Source organism: Barbatula barbatula, assembly GCF_947034865.1.
Source record: "Barbatula barbatula genome assembly, chromosome: 3".
NCBI lineage: Eukaryota > Metazoa > Chordata > Actinopteri > Cypriniformes > Nemacheilidae > Barbatula > Barbatula barbatula.
In genome coordinates, this window is record NC_136764.1 from 3,241,917 (window position 1) to 3,259,894 (window position 17,978).

A 17,978-nucleotide genomic window follows, 5' to 3' on the forward strand; every position below is an offset into this window, starting at 1 on the left:
ATATTCTAACCAAGGCTAAACTCGATGCTTGCGAAATGCGCTGGGTATCTAAGCTTGCGGCTTACACCTTTGACCTCAAACATATTGCTGGAAAGAAGAACATTGTGGCTGACGCTTTGAGCCGAGATCCTTTTGCAAAAACAGTCAGTCACAGGCTCCTTACAGAGCGATATGGTGGTTTACTCACTGAAGCTGCAGGTGTAACTGAAGACGGAATTCAAGACACTTTCCGTTTACAAATGAACAGTCTTCAGCCGAATTCTGCAGTGTTCTGTGATCACACAGCAGTCGGAACTCATTTGAACCTCCATAATCAATGGGAGACTGTAACTGAGCTGAGGGCTATGCAGGCAATTCAGGCTATTCAGGATGCAGTGCCGCTTGGTTATGACACAATTTCTGCAATCCCCCTTGAGGAAATCCAACATGCCCAAGAGTCAGATCCAGTCATCTCAAAAATTATGCCCTATCTGAATCAGAAGAAGCGTCCATCAAGGCGAGAGAGGGTTGGAATGGATGCCAGGGCTCTAGCTCTTCTTAAGCAATGGGATCGGCTGAAGATTCAAGATGGAGTAGTCTATCGTGTCTCGAAAGATCCTCTAAGCAAGCACAAGAGGTTTCAACTTGTACTTCCTTCTAGTCTTAAGATTGAAGCCTTAACCGGCGTACACGATTTTGCTGGGCATCAGGGACAGTCAAGAACTCTCCAGCTAACCCGACAACGCTTTTTCTGGCCTAGAATGGAGCGTGACATAAGGGACTACGTCAAGTGTTGTCAGAGGTGTATATTGGCCAAAACACCAGAGCCATCTGCACGAGCCCCGCTTGAGAGCATTAGAACTTCTACCCCTATGGAGCTAGTATGTTTGGATTTTTGGAGTGCCGAGGACAGCAAGCAGCGTTCTGTAGACGTATTAGTTGTGACTGATCACTTCACAAAGTTGGCACATGCTTTTCCATGTGTAAACCAAAAGGCAAAACAAATTGCAAAGAAGCTGTGGGATCACGTCTTTTGCGTTTTTGGTTTTCCAACACGCATTCATACGGATCAAGGGACCAACTTTGAAAGTACCCTCATAGCAGAACTGCTCAAGCTGGCAGGTATTGAAAAATCCCACACTACAGCATACCACCCGATGGGAAACGGTGGGACAGAGCGGTTTAATCGGACTCTGGGCACTATGCTTCGTTCTCTGCCACTCAAGGAGAAGCACAAGTGGCCCGAGCAGATACAGACTCTGACATTCGCATATAATGCCACAGTACATGAGACCACTGGTTATGCCCCATTCCAGTTAATGTTTGGTCGCATCCCAAAACTACCTGTTGATGTCATGTTTGGGCAGGTGTTACATGACCCGGTGATTGTTGACCATGGCAGCTATGCGAAAACCCTCATGTCTTACCTGCATGAAGCAACTCGCATTGCTCAGAAACACACTGAAAAAGAGCAGAAAAAGCAGGCCAAGGGTTACAATCGGAAGGTTAAGGGTACATGTTTGAACATCGGAGACAGAGTGCTCCTTGCAAACAAGAGTGAAAGAGGAAAGAGAAAGCTCGCCGATAAATGGGACCCAACTGTCTATACTGTAAAGGATCGGAACCTTCAGACAAACATATACAAACTGGTTGACGAGGAAGGCAAATCCAAAGTGGTGCATCGAAATCTGATTCTGGATATCAGCTTCCTACCCATTGAACCACCTCAAGATGACATGGACATACAGTCTAAAGCTGACAATGTGGAGAGCGAGTCTTGTGTGTCTGAGTTGTCTGACTCGTTGGAAGAGGAGAGTTCTGATGAGAGAACGAGGGCATGGGTGCTTGAAGGCCGAGATGATGCTCTGGAATCTGATCATTCAGTCTACAGTCGAAGAAGTGTCTGCGAACAAAATCCCAGTGAAAATGAAGCTGTTGGGGGTTCTGATCACGTACCTGTCATAGGGATCGAATCTTCTGCTAGTAGTCCTGACTCATTAACAGAAACTGTGAATGACACGCATGATAACAGTAGTACTGGCACACAAGCACAAATTCCAACTGACACACAAGCACAAATTCCAAATGACACATTGGGTGTTAGGACCCGTGCAGGGAGGGTGGTCAGAAAAGTCAACCGTTTAATTGAGTCCATGGCACAGAGACCATTTTATGTTCAGAGAATGGGGTCATCCTTAGCAAGGAGATCAGAATCATTTCTTTCTCTATTTTAAAAGGTATTTGGTTCTAGGAAATACTGTGAAAATGTATGCAAGACGTGAATTTCACGAAGTGTAATTTAGACCAGATTATTGGATGTTGTACAAGGCAGCATACTGTTCTGAGAATGTCTAAGACTTGATCAACCTTGGACTTTTCTTGACCTGTAAAGCGGGTAACTTACTATGTTGAACTACGAATGAGTTTCGTTAAAAATCTAGGTCTGTTGGATCAAATGTGTTATTTGGTCAGGATATTAGTGAAATTCAGGAGGGGTGAATGTGACGGATGTTTATATTTACAGTGTGTTCACAATGTGAATGAATGTTTCACTAATTATCCTTCCTGTCAGTTTTTATTTTGTTTTATTTCTGTATTATTTTGTCTAAGAAAACATAATTTAGTTTTGAACTTAAGTGTTATTTTGGAAAAAGAGTTTTATGTTTAATTGTACCGACGTCATGATGTCATTACTGTTCTGGCCGTGCTGCGTCCTCAGTATGCTTTGAGCGCGCTGAGGAGAGGTAAGCTGCTAGCGGTGCTCCTTCAATATTATGTATAAAAGTTCATAGAAGTTGAATTGAGTACATGATATTCAGTTATATTCATGTTTAAAGTGTTAGAAATGTATTACGAAGTGTTTTATGCATGGATGGATTGGATATAATGGTTTTATAGCGGAGTACAGCGGTTTGAGTATGTGTGTGCGTCAATTGAATGCGGTGATTTTGGCCGATTTATGAATTGGTCTTTGATCTGTGCAGGTGATAAAATCACAGCAGCAAACATTTCATGCTGTATCTCTATTCCATCCAGGTATGGTTTATATTTGTTCATTGTGACAATTTATTAATTGTTGTGACGATTTATGTTCCTTAAATATTGTTTGTAATGTGTCTTCATCCATTTTATTGTTAATTTGACCATTTACTGTTATTGTGATGTCCTAAGTATGCTTTGAGCGCGCTGAGGAGAGGTGATAAAATCACAGCAGCAAACATTTCATGCTGTATCTCTATTCCATCCAGCCACAGAAAATAAACTCTCCAGACCAGCAGCAGATCCAGTTGTCCTATGTTTTCCTTCAATTACACAACACAACGCAGATCGTAATAGAGCCCTTAATCGTCTGATGGTCAGAATTGGGCCGGTTACACCTGCTTTTGCGATTTTGACGCATGGCCTAGACCACGCGTCAAAAGGGGGGATGTTACAAGGCAATGTGTTTTTGTGTTTTTGCTCTCAAAATGTTTGTGCAGGTCAAAAGAGCAGTAGCAAATGGAGCTGACAAATCATTACACAGCTTCCAGGAAGTCGTAGGAAAGACACACCTCCCACAGCAAAAAGGTGTCCAAGGAGGGGCAACTCCAACCGTATGGCTCTTCGCAATGGTCGTGCAGACAAAGGGAATCAACTGTTCGAAGTCGGGGATGCATCGAACCCCGAGAAATTAGAGATTATAGAATTTTTTTGTGCAACACTATATTCCAAGTTTAATAAAATGGTATGGGGAGGGACAGTGTTACCCTAATTCTGCTAGGTACTGGGGAACAAATATGTATTTGTGTAGAGGTACGTGTACCTCAGGTGATGTGGTGGATAAGGAAACAAAATTTAAAATGTGGGCCATTATGTCCCCCAGGGACGGCCAAATAAAAAGGCAAAAGAAAGTGTTTTAAATATGAGGTAACGGGAGGAACTTCCCAATAAGAGTGGGGATAAGCAAGTGATGAGGGTTTAAGCAAGTGATGAAGGTTTAAGCAGGTCAGTATTGGTGTGGTGGACGAGGGGGAAAGACACAGGTCAGAAGCTTCAGATATAATTTCAGCCAAGGAATTTTCAGGCCGCAGAGCAGGCAGAAAAGGAGGCAGGAGAAGCAGAGCTAGAAGGTAGATACGAGAATGGCAGTATACCAATGCAAAGGCAATAAGGCATGTGCATTGGCACTGATAGAAAAGAAAGAGGTTGGAGTGAATGACAGTTGTTGGTGGTGTATGCGACTCGAGCAGGCATGGAAAGTCAGTCCTCTGAGATTAGAGGACCGGAAAAGGCTGAAGGGTCACCCTGCAAAGTCACAACCCGGTTGACAGTTGCAAACAGCACCAACAAGGCCGAAGGAAAGACAGAGTGCAGAGAACCAGGTGGTAAGTAAAGTACAGAATTGAACAGTTTGGAAGTAGGGAATTAGGATTGCAGGGTAGGTTAGTTTTAGATGTGATCACCGCAGAGAAAAGCATTGTGTGTGTAAAATGCTCAGGGTCAGTTGTTGTTTCTACATTCAGGAAGCCGGATGATATGACTAAACAGCCTGTTGAAGTGGTGGAATTGCTAAAGTTGGGGAGCGGGGCTGAAGCAGGTGGTGTTACCAATTCTAGTGGGATTTTAAGAACTGTTTAGATAGAAGAATGAAACCTGTAAGAGAAAGGGCGTTGCTCATCTTACATGGTCAAAGTATAAAGATTTTGGTTATCATATATGATAAAAGGGGGGAATGTAATGGAAATTTTCTAGTCTAGCTTCTTGATGTGTCTGTCTATATGTTTACGAAGTGTTTATCTATGTTTTCTTTCTTTTTGTTATCATGTTTTTCTCTATACACGTCATACCACTCTGCCTTTGCCCTCGAGCAGAGACCAAGATGTTCTGTTTGGAATAACGGAACTTCTCGTAAACCAGCTCGGGATTCTTGTTAGGGGGCAAAGGGAGGGGGTGTCACATTTTTAATCATATATATACTATGGGTGCAGGAGGAAAGAGGGCCTTTGCTCTGCACCATCTCATTGCTTATGACGCAGATTAAACGACAATAAAATACTTTGCAAAGTACCTGATGTCTCTGTATATTGCGTTTGTCAAAATTGACTCACCTTGATTAAGGAATAAGAAAATTCCACAACACTACCTTACTATGAGACGATATGTTTTCAAATCAGACTAATGTCCAGCATTGCAGCATCAAACTGTTTCTCTGTTCCAGAAAAAATAACATTTATAATCTATAAGTGTCACGTTCAGGTTCTGTTTATTGTTCTGTTTGTTCATATAGTCAATCATTAGTTTCACCTGTGTCTGGTTTAGTTTTCCTGTATATTTAAATCTCATCATTCCCGGAGGACGGCGGCCCTCTTGTAGTCTTTGGGGACTAATCTTGCATACACTACACTATTATAATATAAATATTATGAAGGTTTAGGCTGCACTAGTCAGATCAACCGCAACCAGGAACACTTCCAGTAACAACTGATGCATTTGTTACTTCAAATAGTGCAGAACAGTCCTCTACTCTCAGCCAGTCTCATTGTTCCAAGGGTACCAGAGCGGGCAGGACACAGTCCATACCCAGACCTGACAAAATCTGTGATGATAGAGCTGGACAAAGGACGTGACAACTACAAAATTTTAGCCGCTATTAATAATGATAATCTATTTTGCCTTGTTGTGCGCGCACTGTCGAGCTTGTGCAGAGGCTGCAGCTTTTGCCAGAGGTGAACTGGGATCCGCTGGTTAGGCCTGGTCTCCCTCTGAGGGTTTGTTTGCCTGGCTTCTAGAATTTTATAGTTTTATTTCATTAACACTGCATAGAGGAATTTATAGTGTGTCTGATATTTTACCTGTGTTTTGACTTGCATAACCTTTTATGTTTTACTTATAGTCAATGTTTACTTGTACAGCTGCTTTGTAATAATGAACATTGTAAAAAGCGCTATAAAAATAAAGATGACTTGACTTCACTTGACAATTATTGTGTTGTGTTACTCTAAAGTGTTAAATAAGGGAAATATACAGTGATAATCTTGAGTGAGAGCTTTCATTTGATATATTTAAAAATCGGTTTGACATCGTGTATGATATAAATATGAAATTGTGGGTGGTGAAAAGACAAATTCAGATAAAAAGATAAAACCCTTTTATGTAACATAAATGCTAAATCTCACATTGGGACTGGTAAGAAAGCTTTCACAAGATGCCAAAAAAATGTTTTGTGCTCTAACCAGTTTGTGGTTGTGTTTAGGAAGATCATTGCAAAATAATCTACCCAGAAGCATTGTTTGTTTTCAGGTTCTTGAAAGGTTTTCTGAAGTTTTTCCACTGTACACTAGCAGATGGCGGCGCTGTACCTCGGTGTTCTTCTGTTGCTTCAGTGTGGTCTGTTGCATGCAGCTGAACCTCAGAGTTCACAGAACCTGAACTGTCCTGCTCTTGCTGGAGTACCAGGAACACCTGGACACAATGGTGTGCCCGGAAGAGACGGTAGAGATGGAAAAGACGGGGCCATTGGGCCTAAAGGAGAGAAGGGAGAGCCAGGTTTGTGTGAGAGTTTAAGTGTGTTTTTCAGAGGGAGAGATAAAGATTCAGGCATTTGCTTGCTTTACTGTCACAGGAATGGATGTGCAAGGACCGCCAGGTAAAGCAGGACCACCTGGACCCCAAGGAGTACGAGGTCGTGATGGTTTAAATGGTTTGCCAGGTATCAAACATCATAAATTGTGGTCCAGAATATCAGCCTATAAATCAATAAAGCATCTTGATAAAATGTATTTTCAGGTCATCCTGGAAGTGACACAATGTCCCTCAAATCTGAGATCCAGCAGCTAACTGCCAAAATGACCATGATGGAGAAGGCTTCAGGATTTAATACTTTTAGAAGGGTTGGGCAGAAATATTACATTTATGATGGACAGTTTTGATCAGGGGATTAAGTTCTGCAATGCAGCTGGTGGAACGATCGTTTTGCCAAAAGATGATGCTGAAATCCAAGGTTTGTTAAGATTATCTGTTGCCAGTGGTTTGAGTGGTAAGAAGGTGTTCATTGGAGTCACAGACAGAAAAAGAGAAGGGCAGTTTATGGACCTTGATGGACAGCTCTTGACTTTTACCAAGTGGGGTTCAGGTCAGCCTGATGACTATAAAGGTGGACAAGACTGTGGTGCCCTCGTGGTGGATTATGGGGAATGGGATGATGTTGGTTGTAATGATTCACATCATGTCATATGTGAAATAAAAATCTGATAGAACGTGTCACAATCTTCTGCACTATTGACATGTGTATGTGTGGGACAGATGCACATCCAACCACCAGGGGGAGCTCTCTCCAAAATACTAAAACCTTACTATTCACTCAACATTTTATATATTTGTCTCATGTATACTGTATGTGGCCATCTTTTTCATTGTCATGGTATTGCCAGTTCACCTGTGTACCAAGCATTATATCATTATTCATTGCATGTCTTATGTGATGACAATAGTTTGGCTGTTCTTTTGGTTTATCCTTTACAATCATATATGTCTTGTCTGCTTGGTTGAACATTTGGATTGTAGACCTTCCCTGGTATTTTGACCGTCCCTTTCTGGACTGTTGTTTAATAAACTTCTGCATATGGTTTTTTAACCTGCCTACATGTCCAGTCCTTTACGCATAAATGATCAAATGTTGGATTATTTTCAAAAAGGGAGAAATGTTTCTTCATTGTTAGATATTGATATTAATATAGTGATTACGGTTGATTAAAACAGACACTTCATGCCTGAGGTATTTGTTCACATATTTATACTTTTCTCTTTAATTCATAAACTTATAATTTATTAAACCTGGCTCAGACCAGAAGACAATTTGGAGATTTGTCTCAAAAATTTAAAAAATCTATTAAATGACATTTATTTTCTAATAACTACCTTTTCTATTGATTAATGATAAAATGTTGTTACCTTTTATTATTCTTGAATAAATTAGTTTCTGTTTCATTTAAATGCAAATCTAATAACAACTTTAAAACTCTAAATACCTGAAGTGATGTCATATACTGTAAATGAGATTTCATTGGTCGGCTGTAATTGTCATGATTCTGCCTGCTCTTGTCTTGATTTTCTGGTCTAGGGGCAGAATCATGACAGACCCACGTGTTTTATGTGGAGAGGATCATATTATGGTCAATCAGGACATAATATGCGTTCTCTCCTGTCTCGTCATTTGGCCCTGCCCCTCTCGTTTCTAGTATTGCTCTCCTCCTGTGTCGCATTACCCACACCTGCCTATCGTTATCCCCTTTGTTAGTCTTCCTATATAATACCCTCTTGTCTATTGTCTTGTGCTCGTTCGTTGTACATGTTTCATGCTTTTTGCCATGCCATGTCTTGGAGTCTTTGTCATTGATAGTCTAGTCTAGTCAAGTCAGTGTGAGTGTTTTGTTTTGTTAGTCTAGGTGTTTTTGTAGTTGTAGTTCTTGTCAAGTGTTAGTCTTCAGTTTATTGTGTTCCCTGTTTACCCCCTCGTGGGTTTTTGTTTTGTTCCTGTTTATTATTTATTAAAATCCTGTTTAAACCCTGTTTCGCTGCCTGCACTTGGGTTCTCTTTCCGCGTTCCTGACAGAACGAACGAGCCACTACAGAACCCAGCGGCAGCATGGACACTGACCGGTCCAGCTTGGCCCGTCGCCTCTGCAGTCTTCGCCAGGGGAATGAGACTGTGGATGAGTATGTGGGGAGGTTCCTGGACATCGCGGAACAAGGTGCGTTCGGAGAGGGGGAGCTGGCGGTGCTTTTCAACGCCGGTCTCAGAGAGCCACTCTCTCGCTCCGAGATGAGGGCGATGAGGCCGTTGGATTTCGACGCCGTGTGGGTAACTGCCGCAGAGCGTTCGGAGTCCGCGACCTCATCGAACCCATTTTGCTCATCTCCGCTGGTAGCGATACCCGAGAGTGGTCCTCTGCAGATGGGTGTTGTGGGCATTGCCACGCACCACTCTCCAGCCTCGGCAGCCTCTCCACAACCGCCCAGTCTCACTGGCAAGCGGGGGAGACGGGAATCCTGGGGGTCCTCGTCCGAGGCCTCCAATCCCGAGCCGCCCATCCCATTCACTTCGTTCCTGCAGCCGACCACCAGGCGGGTGGCTCGGCAGAAGAAGAAGAGGCAACGGAGGGCGGCTCGAAGTCCGGTGGTCCCGGTGGTCCCGTCAAGTCCGGTGGTCCCGGTGGTCCCGTCAAGTCCGGTGGTCCCGGTGGTCCCGTCAAGTCCGGTGGTCCCGGTGGTCCCGTCAAGTCCGGTGGTCCCGGTGGTCCCGGTGGTCCCGTCGAGTCCGGTGGTCCCGGTGGTCCCGTCGAGTCCGGTGGTCCCGTCGAGTCCGGTGGTCCCGGTGGTCCCGTCGAGTCCGGTGGTCCCGTCGAGTCCGGTGGTCCCGAGTCCGGTGGTCCCGAGTCCGGTGGTCCCGAGTCCGGTGGTCCCGAGTCCGGTGGTCCCGAGTCCGGTGGTCCCGAGTCCGGTGGTCCCGAGTCCGGTGGTCCCGCAGGCGCCCAGTCCTGTTCCTCAGCCGGCCTTCCAGCCGGCCTCAAGCCATGTTCCTCAGCCGGCCTTCCAGCCGGCCTCAAGCCATGTTCCTCAGCCGGCCTTCCAGCCGGCCTCAAGCCATGTTCCTCAGCCGGCCTTCCAGCCGGCCTCAAGCCATGTTCCTCAGCCGGCCTTCCAGCCGGCCTCAAGCCATGTTCCTCAGCCGGCCTTCCAGCCGGCCTCAAGCCATGTTCCTCAGCCGGCCTTCCAGCCGGCCTCAAGCCATGTTCCTCAGCCGGCCTTCCAGCCGGCCTCAAGCCATGTTCCTCAGCCGGCCTTCCAGCCGGCCTCAAGCCATGTTCCTCAGCCGGCCTTCCAGCCGGCCTCAAGCCATGTTCCTCAGCCGGGGACTCCTACAGCCCCTGGGACTTCGCGCTCTCGAGCGCCGCCCCCCAGGGTGTCCCCTAAGTCCCCTGGGACTCCGCGCTTCCGAGCGCCAGGCACAAGAACTGTTCCCCCTTATTCCAATCCCTACGGATTTACCCCCCCGGACTCTTGTGTTCCCCCAATGAACTCTTGTGTTCCCCCACCCCCCCTCCCCTGTTTGTTATTTTTATTATGTCACCCCAACCCATTGATTATTCTTGCCTGTCTGCCCTTGTTGTTTTTTACCATGTTTTGTTGGATGTTGTCCGTTTCCCAGTCAGTCTTGTCTCGTTAGTCTGCTCCTTTGGTGAACGCCAGGGGGCGTTCATTAAAGGGGGGGGTCCTGTCATGATTCTGCCTGCTCTTGTCTTGATTTTCTGGTCTAGGGGCAGAATCATGACAGACCCACGTGTTTTATGTGGAGAGGATCATATTATGGTCAATCAGGACATAATATGCGTTCTCTCCTGTCTCGTCATTTGGCCCTGCCCCTCTCGTTTCTAGTATTGCTCTCCTCCTGTGTCGCATTACCCACACCTGCCTATCGTTATCCCCTTTGTTAGTCTTCCTATATAATACCCTCTTGTCTATTGTCTTGTGCTCGTTCGTTGTACATGTTTCATGCTTTTTGCCATGCCATGTCTTGGAGTCTTTGTCATTGATAGTCTAGTCTAGTCAAGTCAGTGTGAGTGTTTTGTTTTGTTAGTCTAGGTGTTTTTGTAGTTGTAGTTCTTGTCAAGTGTTAGTCTTCAGTTTATTGTGTTCCCTGTTTACCCCCTCGTGGGTTTTTGTTTTGTTCCTGTTTATTATTTATTAAAATCCTGTTTAAACCCTGTTTCGCTGCCTGCACTTGGGTTCTCTTTCCGCGTTCCTGACAGTAATGTTTATATTCTGATAACATGAACTCAAGACCCGTCCTGTCCACAACATTTGTATCTGACTTGATAATCCTGATTATATGACTTTAAACCGATTGATTCAAACATTTTATTTGGTTTAAAAACTAAACAACAAACTTAAAGTTTAACAAGCTAAAGTATGTTGTTATTGTTTTATTATTTATTTACATTTATTATAGTTGAGAGAGAAACTATACACATTTTTCTGAAGTCACATCAAGACAACAAGATGTGAAAAAGTCTATATTTCAACAATCATTTGATAACTGTTTATGTTTGGATATAAGCTGGTAAACATTTTATATATTGAAACCAATTATCACTTTAATAATCAAACTAAATTAATAATCATAATAAAAATATATATATTGTATATCCCTCCCTCAAGTGTGGACACTTTAAATACTGCTTAAACAGAAACCTTGTTATTTCCACAGTGAGCAGAAGATGGTGATGTTAAAGTCCTGCTGTCTCTGTGCTGCTCCAGCTGCAGTTGTGGCCGCATGTATGAGCTGCGACAGAGAAGAGTTGTGCAGCTTTCCTGCAGCTCAGTGGGAAGAGTTTGGTGGTAACAACATCAAGGTCTTGGCTCGATCCAGAGGATTGCACATAGAGACAAATGTATAGGATCATGCAAATGTAAGTCACTTTGGTTAAAAGCGTTTGCCAAATGCATAAATGTAAATGTTTATCCTGGAGTCCCCAGCATACCGGGACACAATGGCTCCCCTGCAGAGATGGTAAAGATGGGGCTGCTGGTCAAAAAGGCCAGAAAGGAGACACAGGTTTGTTTGTCTAGTTTATATTTTATTTGTGTGTATTACTGTCCATTGTGACATATACCTGTACATACAGTATTACATATCAGTCATATGAGAATGATGTTGATGAGACATTAAATGGTTTAACAACGTTGTATTTTGGTTACAATTAGGTAATGTTGCAGAAAAACCTTTTAAAAACCTTTTAAAAACCACACCCCATATTAAAAAGATATGCAACTAAAATAAAATGTTTTAAAACTTAAAAAAATAACAAAGTGCTTTATGTTTTTTATAATAGTGTAAAACATAAATATCATGTGTCTTTACAATAAAAAAAAGTTCAGACCAAACGGTAACTTTTGTGACACGTTTTATTTAGGTGTTAAAATTGTTGAACTTTGTTACACTGTTGTTGCAGTTAGCGTTGTGTTCGGGAAAAAATAAACGACAGATAGATCATCTTTAGCCGCTCTTGGCATATTTATTTTTCGTTGCTGACACATCAGTCTCACGGTCAGACAGCCATCAGTAAGAATACCGTAAAACAACTTGAACAAACATAATAACTCAAACGCGTCATCTGTGGCTTAAACTTTAGTGCCCCCTTGTGGCATACACACAGTACAGCATTACATAAATATAGAACTGAGGACATAATGAACATATTTTAAAAAAAATGATTTTATATTTATTAAAGAATCAATATTATATTAACACATCATATGAACGCTTACAGATAGTAAATATACTTACAGGTTTATATTTCTCAAAGCAAAGTTTGTTCACGATCTAAATCTCAACACTGCGCAAACTTCAATACTGAAAATGGCCACAAGGTGGCGCACATACACATGACAATCTGAACACATGAAACTAAAGGTTGTCGGTGTTTTAACACGAGGCTCAATATTATGCATGTGAATTATTTTCTTATTGTGACAAATCTTATATTGTTGGAAAGGTCTAAGACTCTATAATAAATATTTCATCACTGTTTTATCAAATAATTTATGTAAGAAGAGTAATTGATTCATAAATGACAAGAGTGTGAATAATAAACTTTATGTGCTGCTCAATGTCTGGCGGTTCACGTACATTTACTTCAATATTTTGTTTAAATTATTATCTTATCATAACAAACTTTATATTGTCAGAAAGGTCTATGACACTAGTATGCATATATGATCAGTACTTTATGAAATTCATAAATGACAAGATTGTGCGTATGAAAGTGTTTAGAGTGTTCTGGTCTTAAAAAGCCTCCTCACAACATTATATCCAGTAATGAAAAGGCAAGACAGTCCGCTATGAATCGGTGATGAGGGGGATTGACATCAGGGTTCTAGGAACAGGCTTTAGGCTGAATGTGGATCATTTTTACACCAGACCATCACTGTTCCAGGATCTCCTTCAAAAAGCCTTCTGGACCTGTTTGGAGCTAAACTCTTTAAGTGGCCCTCAAGGACATCGTCTGTGGATCCCTGCCTTGGACTTTCTGTCAGCTGATTTTGAGCTATTCTGATGTTTTTCTTGGGACACTGTGATACTTTATTTAATATGGGACAATGTATAGATTTTAAAGACGGATGGCAACGCTACTGATGTACTGGCTTTGTTAATATCTGACACATCCATCAAACATTTTCCCGTGATTTATTGAAATTGGCGCCAGGTGTGAGAGGTGGCAGATTAGCAATGTAGGCTTTGATAAGACTGATTCTCCATCGATGATGTTAATAAGCAGAATAAATGATGTGTGACCCAAACATGTCATATGAAACCCCCATATTCTCTTAGTTCCTCGTCTCCGTGTGGGGCATTTAGATGAAGCTGTCGTTCAAGATGGCTAAGTGTGTTAACTCTTTACCCACATTGTATGATGCCTAAACCCTCAACACTAATCTCATATAATGCCTTCATTTGTCTTCAAAAGGGTCTTGAGGGCCATAAAGAAGGGAACGCAAAGTCACTTGCTGTTGTGGTTTGTTGTATTAAAAAATTACGTTTTTTCCCACAACAAACAATAACACTTGTTCTGCCTCTTGTTGTTTAGTACGGAGCACGTGCACTAGTCAATCTAACAGTGTTGTTTTGTGGTAAAAGTGTAGAAATCTATTTTATTTTGAGTATTGAGCACTATTGTCAAAACCATGGTTTTTTATTTACCAATGTTATGGCTTTTACAAATCACGATTTACACACAATAAATAATTGAACAAATGTAGCATTTAAATACAATCGTTGTGTTATAAGCATGTAATGTAATTATGTAATGTAGTCCATAATAGAGATTATTCTGAGGACTTCAGGACTGTAAGATTTCTTGCTTGCCAGACAAATTCATGAGTCAGGTAATAATGAAAACAATGTAAAGCATTAAAAAGCATTTAATAAAGAAAATAAATATACATTTTAAATATTTTGTGTATTTTTATTGTTTATGTTATATGTCTTATTGATTATTTTCAGGAGTTTGCCTTCGAGCATATAAACATGAACAGATGCTCGAGGTTCAGGTGTCATGATTCTGCCTGCTCTTGTCTTGATTTTCTGGTCTAGGGGCAGAATCATGACAGACCCACGTGTTTTATGTGGAGAGGATCATATTATGGTCAATCAGGACATAATATGCGTTCTCTCCTGTCTCGTCATTTGGCCCTGCCCCTCTCGTTTCTAGTATTGCTCTCCTCCTGTGTCGTATTACCCACACCTGCCTATCGTTATCCCCTTTGTTAGTCTCCCTATATAATACCCTCTTGTCTATTGTCTTGTGCTCGTTCGTTGTACATGTTTCATGCTTTTTGCCATGCCATGTCTTGGAGTCTTTGTCATTGATAGTCAAGTCAAGTCAGTGTGAGTGTTTTGTTTTGTTAGTCTAGGTGTTGTTGTAGTTCTTGTCAAGTGTTAGTCTTCAGTTTATTGTGTTCCCTGTTTACCTCCTCGTGGGTTTTTGTTTTGTTCCTGTTTATTATTTATTAAAATCCTGTTTAAACCCTGTTTCGCTGCCTGCACTTGGGTTCTCTTTCCGCGTTCCGTGACAGAACGAACGAGCCACTACAGAACCCAGCGGCAGCATGGACACTGACCGGTCCAGCTTGGCCCGTCGCCTCTGCAGTCTTCGCCAGGGGAATGAGACTGTGGATGAGTATGTGGGGAGGTTCCTGGACATCGCGGAACAAGGTGCGTTCGGAGAGGGGGAGCTGGCGGTGCTTTTCAACGCCGGTCTCAGAGAGCCACTCTCTCGCTCCGAGATGAGGGCGATGAGGCCGTTGGATTTCGACGCCGTGTGGGTAACTGCCGCAGAGCGTTCGGAGTCCGCGACCTCATCGAACCCATTTTGCTCATCTCCGCTGGTAGCGATACCCGAGAGTGGTCCTCTGCAGATGGGTGTTGTGGGCATTGCCACGCACCACTCTCCAGCCTCGGCAGCCTCTCCACAACCGCCCAGTCTCACTGGCAAGCGGGGGAGACGGGAATCCTGGGGTCCTCGTCCGAGGCCTCCAATCCCGAGCCGCCCATCCCATTCACTTCGTTCCTGCAGCCGACCACCAGGCGGGTGGCTCGGCAGAAGAAGAAGAGGCAACGGAGGGCGGCTCGGAGTCCGGTGGTCCCGGTGGTCCCGTCAAGTCCGGTGGTCCCGGTGGTCCCGTCAAGTCCGGTGGTCCCGGTGGTCCCGTCGAGTCCGGTGGTCCCGGTGGTCCCGTCGAGTCCGGTGGTCCCGGTGGTCCCGTCGAGTCCGGTGGTCCCGGTGGTCCCGTCGAGTCCGGTGGTCCCGGTGGTCCCGTCGAGTCCGGTGGTCCCGGTGGTCCCGTCGAGTCCGGTGGTCCCGGTGGTCCCGTCGAGTCCGGTGGTCCCGGTGGTCCCGTCGAGTCCGGTGGTCCCGGTGGTCCCGTCGAGTCCGGTGGTCCCGCAGGCGCCCAGTCCTGTTCCTCAGCCGGCCTTCCAGCCGGCCTCAAGCCATGTTCCTCAGCCGGCCTTCCAGCCGGCCTCAAGCCATGTTCCTCAGCCGGCCTTCCAGCCGGCCTCAAGCCAGGTTCCTCAGCCGGCCTTCCAGCCGGCCTCAAGCCAGGTTCCTCAGCCGGCCTTCCAGCCGGCCTCAAGCCAGGTTCCTCAGCCGGCCTTCCAGCCGGCCTCAAGCCATGTTCCTCAGCCGGCCTTCCAGCCGGCCTCAAGCCATGTTCCTCAGCCGGCCTTCCAGCCGGCCTCAAGCCATGTTCCTCAGCCGGCCTTCCAGCCGGCCTCAAGCCATGTTCCTCAGCCGGCCTTCCAGCCGGCCTCAAGCCATGTTCCTCAGCCGGCCTTCCAGCCGGCCTCAAGCCATGTTCCTCAGCCGGCCCTCCAGCCGGCCTCAAGCCATGTTCCTCAGCCGGCCTTCCAGCCGGCCTCAAGCCATGTTCCTCAGCCGGGGACTCCTACAGCCCCTGGGACTCCGCGCTTCCGAGCGCCAGGGACAAGAACTGTTCCCCCTTATTCCAATCCCTACGGATTTACCCCCCCGAACTCTTGTGTTCCCCCACCCCCCCTCCCCTGTTTGTTATTTTTATTATGTCACCCCAACCCATTGATTATTCTTGCCTGTCTGCCCTTGTTGTTTTTTACCATGTTTTGTTGGATGTTGTCCGTTTCCCAGTCAGTCTTGTCTCGTTAGTCTGCTCCTTTGGTGAACGCCAGGGGGCGTTCATTAAAGGGGGGGGTCCTGTCATGATTCTGCCTGCTCTTGTCTTGATTTTCTGGTCTAGGGGCAGAATCATGACAGACCCACGTGTTTTATGTGGAGAGGATCATATTATGGTCAATCAGGACATAATATGCGTTCTCTCCTGTCTCGTCATTTGGCCCTGCCCCTCTCGTTTCTAGTATTGCTCTCCTCCTGTGTCGTATTACCCACACCTGCCTATCGTTATCCCCTTTGTTAGTCTCCCTATATAATACCCTCTTGTCTATTGTCTTGTGCTCGTTCGTTGTACATGTTTCATGCTTTTTGCCATGCCATGTCTTGGAGTCTTTGTCATTGATAGTCAAGTCAAGTCAGTGTGAGTGTTTTGTTTTGTTAGTCTAGGTGTTGTAGTTCTTGTCAAGTGTTAGTCTTCAGTTTATTGTGTTCCCTGTTTACCTCCTCGTGGGTTTTTGTTTTGTTCCTGTTTATTATTTATTAAAATCCTGTTTAAACCCTGTTTCGCTGCCTGCACTTGGGTTCTCTTTCCGCGTTCCGTGACATCAGGGAGAAGCAGCAGAGTTTGTGAAGTCCCACATAAAGGAGGAGATATAAGAACCTCATGGTATTTATCAGGCAATATTCATTGGTTTAGTATGTGTGTGTTTTTGTACATGTAAGATTTCTCAGATGAAATGATCTGATTCAATACATTATAAAGTCTCAGTATTAGAAATCAAGAAATCAACTTTTGTACAATAATGACTTATGTGTTTCTTTTTAAGACTCATGTGCAGCTGATGATGACGATGAGCTCATATATTATTTCTTCTTTTCAATGTAATACTGTCAGACCGGATCAGAAACATATTGCCTGTGAGCCATTAACTCTTTTTGTGAATCCTTAAATAAAACAAACAATCACGAGTTTTTATTTTTACTGTTTGTTTGACTCGTTTAATACTTATTCACAATGTATTCGTTTTATTAACTAGCATTTCGATAAAATGACACTTTGGATCATTTCTCAGCAAACAAAAGTAATAAAATTAGTTCACATTTATCTCTTTCAGTTTATGTTTTCTTTTCAGCACCATTACAACAGTCTTCTGTGTCAAATAAACATAATATAGAGTGAATATTACAATATTTATATAAGACGAAATTCAGTATAATTTATGAATCAAGCATGATGTGTGGAGCCATAAGAGGTCAGAACATCAACACAAGTTTGCAGTAAACAGCGGCCTCGCAGTGAATCGTTCAATCCCTCTAAAGTACTTTAAGCTTTTGACTATTTTTCGAAAGTTGTTAATAATTTAATTTGAACATAATAAATGCGTAATACAGTTACTGGAGACTACAACACAAATCTATTGATTCATTATCAGTTGTTTTGAATGTTGTTGCATTTACCTCAAAGTATTTTGTAATATCAAGAGGATTCATAAGAATTATGATTTTTAACAGATTTTACTAACAGATGAAGAAATGGGTTTGCGGCGCTTATTTCTGTATTTACGGTATATCAGCAAAAGCAGGTTTAATGTTCTTCAGAGTTTTTTACATTCAGTTGGCCAATAAGTTTCGCATGGCAGCATATTTGTAGCAATGTTTCTTCCAACACTTAAAATACATTACATGCTAAATAAGTTTCCATCAGCTGAAATCAATGCATGTACTTTGGTAACGAGCGCTGCTGGATCCGCTAATGACGTAATGACGCTGAGCGGAAAGAGGAGCGAGATCTTGAAATGCATTTCCAAAAACACA